Raw genomic sequence first — 12,029 nt, 5'->3', positions numbered from 1 at the left:
ATATGTTTGGGGTTGGTTTTTTTTCAGAATACTCTTGTGTGGGTTGTTTTAAAATAATATTGTATCCGTTTCTCCACTTCCTCACTGATACAATAATTTTAAACTCCAGGGTCCCTCTCCTTTCCTAAGCCACAGCATTTCCCCAGCACAGTTCTGTGGTCAGTGGTAGAGAAAATGCCTCAGCTATTAAAGCTCCAAGTCAGAATAATTAGCAATGAGGACAGAGACATAAGAGGAAAAGACAGAAAACAGATAAGAGTTGGCAGGAAATGAACTGCTCAGGCACTTGAACTGCACACTGTGTTTAAACTGTTCTGATGAATGCAGTCTGGTGTTCTAGTTTTGTTTGATCAGACTGGTGTTCCAAAATGGTCTGCATAGATGTTCACTGGAACAGAGGAATGTGAATTAAAGTCTTATTTAAAGAAGTAAAAGAAAGACTGATAATGATCCTATAAAGAAACTAATGCAAAACACAAATTCAGATGGATGATCTCTGTCCCAGGAACATCTCATTGACTACTGCTTCTTGTGGGAGGGTGTTCTGTATATTTTTATCCACTTGATTTTTAACATTCAATATAGGATTTTGACACTCCTCTTGACTGTTCTGAGGTTTTCAGTGTGCTATTCACAGTAACACTGATTTATTTTCTGAGTATTTACCATTGACTGTGGAATTAGTAATGCATGTGAACAGATACCATCGCTTTGTTTTAGATAAGGGCATGGAGAGGAAGACATGTTTATGTAAGTAAAGATAAGAAGACTGGAGAGATAAATAGGCAAAACATAAGCAGTGTCAGGCCTCAAATGTAAAAGAAGTGGTGCTCAAATCTGATGCAAAGACAGGAGGATATTAAGACATAGGAAATGTGCAGACTTGCAGTGTACTGGATTTGCATAAAGCAAAAAAATAAGAGATGCAACAGGATAGAGGAGATTTTGGAAGAGAGCAAACTCTCTTCTAAATAAAAAAGTCCAACTTTAAGTTATCATCATGGAAGATCTTTACTATAGAAATTCATTCAGAACCAGAAATGAGACAGCTATATACTTTAGGTAGAGAAGAACTATTTAAGATGTCATTAAGATTATTTGGAAGCAGCTTTCTCGTTGAGGGCAGCAGAATTTGGGAAGTGAGATATGAGTAGTCTGTAGAAGGTCATGACAGAAAACAAGTTTACCACAAGCATTGATGAGTAATCATAGCAGACTTTTCTTCAAGTTATATATTGAGAGCCAGGATCCCATGACATAGAATTCATAGGAACCTAGATTTATTTGGGTTGGAAGAGACCCTAAAGATCATCTATTTCCAACCCTCCTGTCATAGGCAGGGACATCTTTCCCTAGATCAAGTTGCTCAAAGTCCCAAACAGCCAGGCCATGACACTTTGAGGGATGGGCATCCACAGCTTCCCTGGGCAACCTGTTCCAGTGTCTCACTACCCTCATAGAACAGAATCTCTTCCTCATATCTAACCTAAACCTACCCTCCTTCAGTTTAAAGCCATTCCCCCTTGTCCTGTTACTACATGCCCCTGTAAGGTCGGTAAGGTCCCTCTCCAGCTCTCTAGCAGGTTGCCATTAGGAAGGTTGCTCTAAAGTCTCCCTGGAGCCTTCTCTTCTCCAGGCTGAACAACCCCAACTCTCCTCAGTCTGCCTTTATAGTCCAGGTGTTCCAGCCCTCTGATCATCTTGGTGGCCCTTCTCTGGGTTCTGTCCATCAGGTTCACATCCTTCCTATGTAGTGGGCCCCAGATGTAGGTGCAGGACTCCAGGTGGGGTCTCACCAGAGCAGGGCAGAGGGGGAGAATCACCTTGCTTGCCCTGCTGGCTACACCACTTTGGATGCAGCCCAGAAAGCCAAGCACATCCTGGTGGTGTGCAAAAGGATATGTTTGACTTTCTGGGCTGCAAGAGGATGTTGCTTCTCATCTCCCAACACCCCCTAGTCTTTCTCCTCAGACCTGCTATTGATTGATTCTCCACCCAGCCTGTGTTTGTGCTTGGGATTGCCCTGGTCCAGGTGCTTGGCCTTGTTGAACTTCATGAGGCCTGTGCAGGCCCAGCCCTCAGGCCTGTCCAGGTCCCTCTGGATGGCATCCCTTCCCTCCAGCATGCTGACTGCACCTCACAGCTTGGTGTTGTGGGCAAACTCACTGAGGGTGAGCTCAGTCCCACTGCCCATGTAGCCAACAAAAGTGTTAAACTGCCTCTGTCCCAGCCCCTGAGGAATGGCACTCAACGCTGGTTTCCACCGGGATATTGAGCCAGGGGCTGCACTGAGTGTGACCATCCAGCCAAATCCTTCTCCAGTGTGGTGTGGGCTGGGCCTCTGCACTTCAGAGATGGGGATGTTGTGTGGGACAGTGTCATGTGCTTTGCTTGTACAAGGCCAGGAGGATTACATCGGTTACTCTTTCTTCATCCACCAATGCCCTCACCCACCTTGGAAGGCCCTCAGATCTGCTAGTGAAGCCATGCTGGCTGTTGCAAATCACTTCCTTACTTTTCATGTGCCTTGGTATAATTTCCAGGCAGACCTGCTCCATGATCTTGTCAGGCACAGAGGATGAGACTGAGCCTGTAGTGTCCCTGAGTCTTCATTATTTTCCTTTTTAAAAGATGGGAGTATGTTTCTGTTTTTCCAGTCAGTGGGGGCTTTACCAGATTGCCACATCTGATCTGAGAAAGGAGAGAGTGGGACAGAGGATGACCTAGACAAGAAATAGTGCATGTAGAGGAATGAAAGTTGTTAAGATTTGCTGGCTGCATTAATTAGAAACAGTGTGCATTTAATGTAAAGGAAGAAAAGTGGAGAGGCTTGGATAGCTGAAGCCTGACACACAGTTGAGGATGAAGACATTGCCAACAAGTGCAACTAAAGATATGCTTTGAGTAAGTGCCCATTTCCACACAGCAGAAGAGAAACTCGAGTGTCATTGGTTCAAGGTGCTATGAAGAATCTTCACAACATACCTGGAGACTGAACTTTCCCTGTCTTCTGAGTTCTAAGAGCACAGATCTGGGCTCTGCCTGTGGTTTTCAGTGTGGGTTATTGCAGTGCCATTTCATGTTAATTATCGTAAATGTCATCAGATATTATTTGGCAGTCTCTGTGATCTGCTCTGTTTGAAGTGGTTTTACTCAGCTTAAAGTCCTTGCTGAGAGCATGTTCCATGTTAATAACGAATTCAACAAGAAGTGCAAGAACGGTAACGCTGATTTTTAACTTTTAACCAAATGCAGACAGAAATAAAATTTGCTCCAGGAACTGAGTTTCCAATGATGACGTGATTATCAGAGTGCTGGAACCTCATCTGGTACAAACTTAAGCTGGCCTGGTTTTGTTGACTTCTCATGAAGGTTCCATGACTTTCTTCATGTGAGAATTCTCCCTGCTGTCTCTTTCTATGTCAGCTGAGAAACCTAAAGATTCAGATAGCTTGATGGTCTGCAAATAAATTAGTAAATCTCTGAAGCTGGAAATGGTTCTGGGAAAGGATCATGATTCTCTGTGTACTGACAGATCTGTTTCAGACACAAAGTGCTCACCCCAACAATTGTTTTGTCCAGAAATTTGGCAAGAAGGTAAAATTGAGGCTGGATTACAGTATGCAAAAACCTTGTTCAAGATATAGGGCATTAAAACCAATTTAATTATTTCAGAGATTGCAGTGTCTGTCACACTTGTCAGTGAATTTCCTACCTTTTGATGACCTGTCTTAGAACCAAGATCTTGTTACAATGACGGGAAAAGAATTTCAGTAGTTTTATTTGCATATTCTGTAACAAATACTTTAATTTTGCATATGGAGGTATGTGAAAGAGAAAATGAAAGTATCCATAGCATCTTTCTTTTGTGCAGGCAGATGCAAAACTTCTCTATCTACTTAACTGATGCACTTTGATGTTCCTCCAGCTATTCCATTTCTTGACTCTAACCGAGTTCATCCAGTCTACCTGGAACATGATTGACAGTCAGCCTCAGATTTGGTTGCCTGAATGTTTGCAATTGCAGACTCTGTAATCTGAGCTTTTGTGTTCACCATGCTGTGAAGGCCAGAGTGCAGTGGTCACTTCTTAGCTCACGGATCCCACCACATGGCAAGTCCCCTAGCAGAATGGCATCATTCTGGCTATGAAGATATAATTTATGCCTTTGCAGCCTTAGCAGCAGGCTGGCTATGAAGATATAATTTATGACCTTTGTGGCAGCAAAGTGGCACAATATGCTTATAAAGCCTCTTCCTGGTTGTTCTGTGGTTGAGTGTTGCTTATTCCTAGAAACACCCACGCACCTGAAAGTCCTGATGAGAATAAATTTTCTTTTACACAACTCCTACAGGAGGGTAGGTAAGGCTGAGGTGAAGCCCACATTCCCAGAGTCCTTCTCTGTTCAGGGAAGCTTACATTAAATAACAAGACTGAAACCAGGGGACCTGACTTTGAATTCAGAGCTGTTGGGAACCCTTTATACACATGTGTAGGTAAATAAAATATTACTCATGTTTCAAAGTACTGCTGAGGTTGATTGTAGGTAATAAAAGTACTAAAGGCCTCCCTGCAGCCTAGTCTGAAATTCCACTTCCCATCATTTCTGGGAGTCCTGTCCTAACAGCTTCTGAGGCCAGATCTGTGCTGTGCAGATGCTGACAGAGCAGAGCTCCCTGGGCTGCCTTTGAGCTGGCTCCAGACACAGAAGCTGTGCAGGGAAGTCAGCACAGCACCGCACACAGCCAGGGCACAGAAACCTCTGTGTGCAACTCTGTGCTACCTGGTGGGAATGAAAGAGTCCACCCAGCGCAATCCAAGCCTGTCAGCTTTCTTGGAGCCAGTTCAGGGTCACTGACACACAGCAAAGGCTCACAGCTCCTGCTGGGGTGAAATGTTGTGGCTCTTTTGAAATCAGCATTAAAATGTTCACCTGTCCAGGCTCTAGAGCAGGTCAAAATGCCTAGGAGTTTTATTTTGTGACATGCTGTGGTTATGTTGTAGCCTGCATCCCAGCAAGGTTCCCCTTGAGCACAACTCCAGATTGTGCAAGGAAGACTGGCCTTGCTTGCAAAAGTGCTCTGAGAGCAGCTGACTGAAAAGTGAGGAGGAAGTGGCTCAGAGGACCGGATGAACTGACACGTGTTTCATGAGAGGAAAGGGGCAGGAATGTCCAGACGAAGCCTAACTCCTCTCACTTCTGGATGCCCAAAGCACTGGAGTCTTCCCCTCTTATCTTTGGTCAGGAGGCTGAAAAGAAATGTGGAATTTTTAAGGCTCTACTTGAACATGCTTGACTTGAGAGATGGACAGTATATCTTCCCTTGACAACAAAGAGTGGGACAATTTTTTTTTCCAGTGGAGATGCTCCCTAGCAATCTCCCACAATAGGCAAGCTAAGGATATGAAGCAGGAAGTTTTGCATTTGAAAACCCTTTGCAGCACACCAATGATGTGGCCTGGAAGCCTGCTAGCTCAGCAAGTTTGGGACTGACCTTGGCATTTCTCTCAATGCTGTGCTGTGTCTCTTATCCCCACTGTGGCTGCACAGAACACCAAGGCTGTATGTGATCTATCCTCCATTATTTCAAGTACCCAGACTAAGAAAACATGAGAAATCTGTGGGGAATTTTTTTCTGCCATAAGTCAGTGGAAATTAGTGGAAAGAAACAGGTGGATGGAGATGTTTGCAGGGTGTAGATGTATTAATTTCATTTTCTGCAACAGGTGCTACACATGTAGACAGAAGCAGGAGATTCATTCTTCTGGCTGATTTTGCATGTTTGGACAGTTATTTCTATTTTATTTTGCAGTAGGGGTGAGAGCAGATGAGTCTAGTAGAGTGGACATTTCTATAGAAGAAATTCAAGTGCAGCATCAGATCATTCAAAGGTGCAAGATGTTTTCTAATCTTCAAAAGTTATGCATTGGTTTAAAGGACAATACATAAAACTTAGTATCTCTTTCAGTACCATGTCTGCATTGTTCTAATTTCTCATGTTTACCATAATTCATTATTTATGTTTTACGCAGGCTCGCTTTCTTTCTTGTTTCAATATCTGGTGATAAGGATGTACACAGCGCATTTATGTGCTAATGTAAAATTACTTCCTTTTCCTGCCTTGAATTGGTATGAGATGAGTTGAGACTAGTCCATAACAGCTGTGTTAGGCATAAAATCAGTGTTCAATAGTTAATTAAATGTTGGTTTAATTAAGATGTGCAAATCCAAAAGAATCTCTGGTATAACTCCAGAAAGGTCAATTTATTCATCAAGTCTTGAGTTTTCTTGATAGTCCCAATTATTTTACTGTGCAGAATTGGACTTCCTGATTTCATGGTGCTGTTCTTGATAACTTCTGAGGAAAGTAGACTTGATCTGGGGGGTTCCAGATAGTCCAGAGGTAAAGGTCTCTCTTCCAATTTCTGTACAGGCTCATTCTGTCACTTTTACTTTTTATTGTGAATTATAAACATTATTTTTGTCTCAGAGAAGCTCCACTCCCAAGGCTACATATATTCCATACCTACAACGCCTGTGCTATGATGGAGACACATAAATTGGAAATTGAGAACCCATGGGCTTCTCCCATGTAAGCAGACTTGCTAACCCAGCAGTTCTTTATTTCTGATAGTAACATACAACAAGAAATCAGCCCTGCTTGCTACAGCAGAGCAAATGAGGCCTATCTGGCACCCACTGGTGGTATATGCCATTTCTGTGATCTGGAAAATAGAGCCTGGATATCCCTGAAAACTGAAAAATAATTTCTCAGCTTGCTGTCCACTATTCATATCATTGCCAAAGAAATGCATTGGCTTGGGTTTTGCTCATTGTAACAACTATGGCTAAAACATGAGCTCTCAGAACCATATGGCTCCATCTGGAGCAAAATTCCTAATATCACTTAATTTGGGAACTTGGCAATACTGACAACACTTTGGGTGAAGAAAAGAACATGATGGTACAACGCTGGTAGTGACAATAAATTTGGGGTTTTATGTTTTAATCAGGTACGAATTTTTAAACCAAATACTGCTGAATACGAGTGATGACATTTGACATTTTCAACATCCTAGCACTTGGCAACTTGTCTGAATAGCAAGAAGAAAAAGACAGTGAGTCAAAAGATCAAAAATTGTAATTTGGGGATGTGCTTCCTCGTGCTGCTCTTTCTTTAGAAATTGCTGTAGCTACTCTTTGAAATTAAAAAAAATTGCTGAAAGTAGAATGAAACAGCACTAAAATCCAGGAAATGCTGCAACATTAATTTTGATGAGACAAGTGTGGTACTGAGTGAAGCATTTTAAGCTTCCCAGTTTGGGCTTCCTTTCTGAACCCTGTGCCATTTGAATATAAAGGGAACTTACTGTTTACCCTGATAAGCTATAAATACCAACAGTAGCTTACTAATGAGTTTTGCATGGCTTTCAGTGAGTAGGCAGCAAGAGCATGGCAGCTTTGTTTTCTCCCCAGATCCCTTTTTCAATATATTATTGTGATCCAAATAATGTCTGAACAGATAATTAAATCTTCTGTGATTAAGAATTCTGCTTGCTTTCAGGGTATGTTGGGATGCATACATTTACTTCATTACCCAGACCAGCTCAAGCTTCCCAACTTTTCCCTGACAAGATTTGACTCAGTAATACCATCTAGAAAAATGAATGACTGTATATGAAATGGCATAGATAGTTAATGCCTTGAAACCACAGAGGTTTTTCGGCACATATTAGTATTTGATTTCTTTGAGGATCAAAGATCTAAACTTAGATCTTTGATCCTCAAACAAAGATCTGTCCAGAAGGATCAGAACAAACAGAACAAAAGTCACTGGAGAACACTTGCAACATGGAGTTCAGCCCAGGCTCTGTACCCTACAAATGCATCAAATCTTTTTACAGGTACTGTCTTGAGTAAAAAAAATTATCTGAGAACTCAAATCATGAAACTGTCTTAAAAATACCTGGCAGCTGAAATAATTAATATTTGTTGTATTGGACTTTTAACCTGATGAAGTTGACCACTCGTATAATCTGTGAGAAGGAATCAGTATATTTACCCTGCCTTTTCTCCTTGCTTGATATATCTGCTGAGAAATGTGTCACAAGCTCCTGTTTCACCAGAAATACTGAAAGACCAGAAATTACTTTAAAATTAATCATTCTGTGTTGCAGAGTTCTCCCATTGTATCTATTTCCATCCCATCCTAGTTTTCAGCTATTGTAGCAGCAGGATCTGAGAGATGGGTCTTTTGTTTGTTCCAGAGGAGAAAACTAGACTTTTCCCTCTGTTCTAGCCCCTGGGTATTGCCAGAATCCGCCGAGATCCAAAATGTCTCTTTCACAGCTGTTTCAAAACATGTTGTCTGATAATGCTTATTTTCCTCATTGTTCAGTGCATAAGACCAAGCAGTTGGGAAAACACGCATTTGACTTGAGGTTGATTTTAGTAGATTAAAAAACCTATTCCAGTTACCCTTTCATCACCACCTTGTGGTCATTCCAGATGATGCTGTAATGTTTCAAATATACATTAAAATGAAATTGAAATAAAATACTTTATTCAGCCCAGAGCCCAAAATTTTATTTGTTCAAAGGAGTAGAATGTGGTGAAGGTTATGTGGTGACAAAATATTTTTGAAGGTCTACTTTTTGTGAAACTTTAAGAGAAAGAATGTACCACCATATGATTTTTACCTAATGTAATTGCTTGAACAGATATGGCATAATAATTGGTCATCATTATATGCAGGTTTGTCTTAGAGTATTTAAATTGAAAATTTTAATTAGATTTTTTTAAATCCATACAGACAATCACCCCTATTTAGAGTACTGTGAAGATTCATCTTTTTAAAGTAAGTTTATTCTTCTGTACATTTGAGAATAAGAAAAGTGACAAAATAGAATTTAATAAGAATTCTTTTCACATTAAGTCTAAAGACTTAAGAATTTAAGCATTGTAAGAATTCATGCTTCAACCCTATGGCATAAGATCTGAAACAAGCAGAATTGAATCAGGGGAACATTGTCTCTGATGTACTTGATAGCTGTAATTTAAATCATTGTTTTCAAATCAAACATTGAATTTGTAGTTACCTCTCAATAAATGGGCCAGAACACAGGAACAGTTTTTATTGTGATAAGGTACATATGGGAAGGAGTTTGATAATTCAATATTTCTCCTGGTGTAATGGGCTGAGACTCATTGGTTTAGAGGGTTGTTTGTTGCTTGCCCTGTCTCTTAACATGTTGTGTTTAGATGACATTATCAGGCAAAACATGAAATGAATAAACTTTACTTGATTCAATGTAAGATAAACTTCTGATGTAACGATATTAAGCATATCACTTAATAGGGAAAAGTTCACATGCATGAGTTGAAATACCAGTTGCAGCAAAAATAAGCAAGGGCCAACAAGCCTGCCATTGAAAGACAGCAGTAAGAGAAGATTAGGCAGGCACCATCATTTTTGTATTGTTCCACCAGGTGCATTGTGAGCATTTGCAATCTTATGCTGAGGATTTAACACCAGAAAGTTCCAAATCTCTGAGATCATCCCAGCCAGATCTTTCGCACTGTTTGTCAGGCTAGAGCTTGTAGATTTTTAAATTCTTTTGCACAGAGATAAGTAGGCCTCTCTTCAGGCTCATTATTATCCAAAGAATAATCCAACTGAAGCCAAATCCAAGTATGATTGTGAATAAAAGTCTGGATGCTGACAAAGTCTGTATGAAGCCCTAGCATTATGTGCATTTTAAATGCAGCCCTCTGAACCAAGGATGTCCTGCTCAGTGGTAGCCATGAGTGACACACAGCCCATTTTATGATCCTACAAACAGCAATTTAAAAACACCTAACTCAAATTTGTTATTAGCTCCCTGTTACAGCAGATATTTGTGTAGTTGAAATTCTGACCTTTTATTCTGTTGTAAACAGGAGCTAAATCTGACTCCAGTAGTTTACTGTGTTTGCAGTCTCATTACTGAGAGAAATCCAGATGAAGGAGATATATGGGTGTCTGCAGACCTTGATAGATACCTCATAGCCTTATGGCTGTTCTGCCAAGCTGGGCACTATAAAAACCTTTTAATAGTAGCTAAAATCTTCACTGATAATGCAATAAAGGATGGTGGCTGCATTCTTATGACATTAGTTCTTCAGCAGTTCTCTTTTTTTTTTTCTAAAGGGAAAAAAAAGTGTCTAAATCACTGATACAATTAGGACAAAAGTTTCCATTGGCTGTTAGAATTATGTATCTGAATGAGATTTCAAGGCTGAAGACAGTTAAATTCCAGAGAACTTAGATCTCTAGTCAGCCTTTTCTGTCATATCATCCAATTATCCTGGAGCATGTTTATCTCTGGAAGAGCAGTTCCAAAGAACAGTCTGATGTGCCCATTGCACTTGTGCTCCTCTCATACAAGGCACAAGCAGCTTTTGCACTTCATATTCAGGCTTGATCTTGTCTCTGTCTCACACAGGTCTTCCATACAGATGGCTTGTGCCATATTCCTGTTGTGCAGTACATCTTCAACAACCAGAGTCAAGGCTCTCTCTTCACTTCTGTGCCATGACAACCCCATTGTTCTGGTGGATTATTAGGTCCTTGAAGCTGGGCAGCTTCCACCCTGTGTCATTTTGCAGAGCTGGGCTTCCTGTACCTTCTTTGCCTTGCCTCTGTTATGGGGCTGATGTGTGGCTGATAAACCCCACAGCAAATCTCAAATGGGGTAGCTGTTTCTTCTTATCTGTGTTTCATCAGAGAGAGTTTTCTTATTCTGAGCTTGTGGAAAAAACATTCTTTCTTTAGGACTGAAAATGTGAAAATTACACAGCTTCTCTCCAGTTCTTCTACAAAATGGTAACAATATATGGTTTCTTATGTTTGTGGTGTTGATGATTTTGCAGTGAACTGGTACTCAGGCATTAGCAAGAGTGGAGTTCTGAGCCAGTGTCCTGAAACTGAAGGCCTCCCAGATACTTCAAGAGAACCTAAGGAACAGAGCAGAGGCCATGGACACTTGGCACATTTTCCTCAAGCTTGGCAACTGGTACCAATCCTCTTCCACATGCCTCTTCTAGTGCATACTGTCTACCTCTGGAAAATTCAGCATCATCAGAAGCAAAATCACACAGCGGGGGAGCTTGGAGCACTTGTCAGGCCTATTTGTCCATTGAATACTTGCCTACGTGAGAAGCTGTGCTGGAAAGAACCCTCTGTTATTGTAATTTGCTCCTGCCACTTCTGGCAGTTATTGGCAGGCCTGACAGGATATCCTAGGTTTGCATTCTTTGCTCCCCATCTCTAAAATACTAAAACAATCTCATTACTTTTCCCAATGGTAGAGAGTTAGTTGCTTAGATACAGGCTCAGCATTCCCATTTATAATAATCAAGCACCTTTTTGCTGCAGCAAGACTGCTTTCACTGCAGATTTGATCTTCATGTTAATTTAAAATATATTCAGGGCAGTGTAGCTTTCTGCTACAGGATTCTTTGTGGCTTTCAGTCACGCAGTTGCATTACCACAAAGAACTAATAGCAACCCCAATCTGGTTTTGTGAAGTACTTACTGTGCTACTTCTCAGTGCAAAAGGAAAATGTTCTCTTTGCTCTGATGTCTGATTTACACACCACACTGTCTTTTTTTCAAGAAACTTTCAAAAGCCCACTTTTTAAAAAACAGTTTACATTGCTTAGAAACTAGTGCCAACACAGGCACACATATAAGCCTGCATGCCTAGCTGGTGCCTCTTAGTATGTTTATAATTTCTCAAATTATTAATAAAACACAGATGGGTCTGTGCAGAAGCTTCTTTTAGCTAACAGTCAACCTACCAATTGTATTAGGTGGAAATCTTACTTTTGCCTGTGCTCTTCAGATGTACTGCTGACAACAGAGTGGCTGTGAGGGGAAAAGCATAAGAAATGTCTGGGGCACAGGGAATGTCAAAACCTCCAAAATCAGACCACAACAGGTTTATCTCTGTCTCCTGCTGTATGTAGTCATCAATGTGGTCATTCT

General features: G+C 40.9%; 1 protein-coding gene across 1 annotated transcript in view; it reads left to right on the top strand.

The window, feature by feature from the left end:
• SLC35A5 (solute carrier family 35 member A5) overlaps positions 1-12,029 on the top strand; it is a 162,866-nt gene that overhangs the window by 129,601 nt on the left and 21,236 nt on the right. The gene's annotated exons all lie outside the window — the stretch shown is intronic.

The sequence above is a fragment of the Melospiza georgiana genome, chromosome 2 (assembly GCF_028018845.1).
Source record: "Melospiza georgiana isolate bMelGeo1 chromosome 2, bMelGeo1.pri, whole genome shotgun sequence".
NCBI classification, from domain to species: domain Eukaryota; kingdom Metazoa; phylum Chordata; class Aves; order Passeriformes; family Passerellidae; genus Melospiza; species Melospiza georgiana.
Note: the sequence above shows the minus strand (reverse complement) of the source record. Positions and strands in the feature narration are given on the sequence as shown.